The sequence below is a fragment of the Nematolebias whitei genome, chromosome 15, assembly GCF_014905685.2.
Source record: "Nematolebias whitei isolate Nwh7 chromosome 15, NemWhi1, whole genome shotgun sequence".
In the NCBI taxonomy this organism is placed as follows: domain Eukaryota; kingdom Metazoa; phylum Chordata; class Actinopteri; order Cyprinodontiformes; family Rivulidae; genus Nematolebias; species Nematolebias whitei.
Window position 1 is genome coordinate 18,640,398 of NC_056512.1, and position 1,020 is coordinate 18,641,417.

Below are 1,020 nucleotides of genomic sequence, written 5' to 3' on the forward strand. Positions count from 1 at the left end.
ATATATATATATATATATATATATATATATATATATATATATATATATACATATGTATATATATGTATGTATAGTGAGAAAAATTAGTATTTGAACACCCTGCGACTTTGCAAGTTCTCCCACGTAGAAATCATGGAGGGGTTTGAAATTTTCATTTTAAGTACATGTCCACTGTGAAAGACATAATAAGTTACTGCTGCAAATAAGTATTGAACACATGTGAAAATCATTGTTAATATTTGGTACAGTATCTTTGTTTGCAGTTACAGAGGTCAAATGTTTCCTGTAGTTTTTCAACAGGTTCACTGCAGCAGAGAGTTTGGCCCATTCCTCCACAGATCTTCTGTAGATCAACCAGGTTTCTGGGCTGTCGCTGAGAAACACAGAGTTTGAGCTCCCTCCAAATATTTTCTATAGGGTTTAGGTCTGGAGACTGGCTAAACCACTCCAGAACCTTGATCTGCTTCTTACAGAGCCACTCCTTGGTTCTCCTGGCTGTGTGCTTCGGGTCATTGTCATGTTGGAAGATCCAGCCATGACTCATCTTCAATGTTCTGAGGGAAGGAGGTTCTTCCCCAAAACCTCACAAAACATGGCCCCGGTCATCCTCTCCTTAATACAGTGCAGTCGTCCTGTCATGTGCAGAAAAACACCCCAAAGCATGATGCTTCCACCCCCATGCTTCACAGTAGGGATGGTGTTTTTGGGATGGTACTCTTCATTCTTCATCCTCCAACATGTCAAGTGGAATTAAAACAAAAAATTCTATTTTGGTCTCATCTGACCACATAACTTTCTCCCATGACTCCTCTGGATCATCCAAATGGTCATGGACAAACTTAAGACGGGCCTGGACGTGTGATGATTTAAGCAGGGGAACCTTTTGTACCATGCATGATTTTAAACTATGACGTCTTAGTGTATTACCCACAGTAACCATGGAAACAGTGGTGCCAGCTCTCTTCAGGTCATTGACCAGCTCCTCCCGTGTAGTTCTGGGCTGGTTCCTCACCTCTGCGC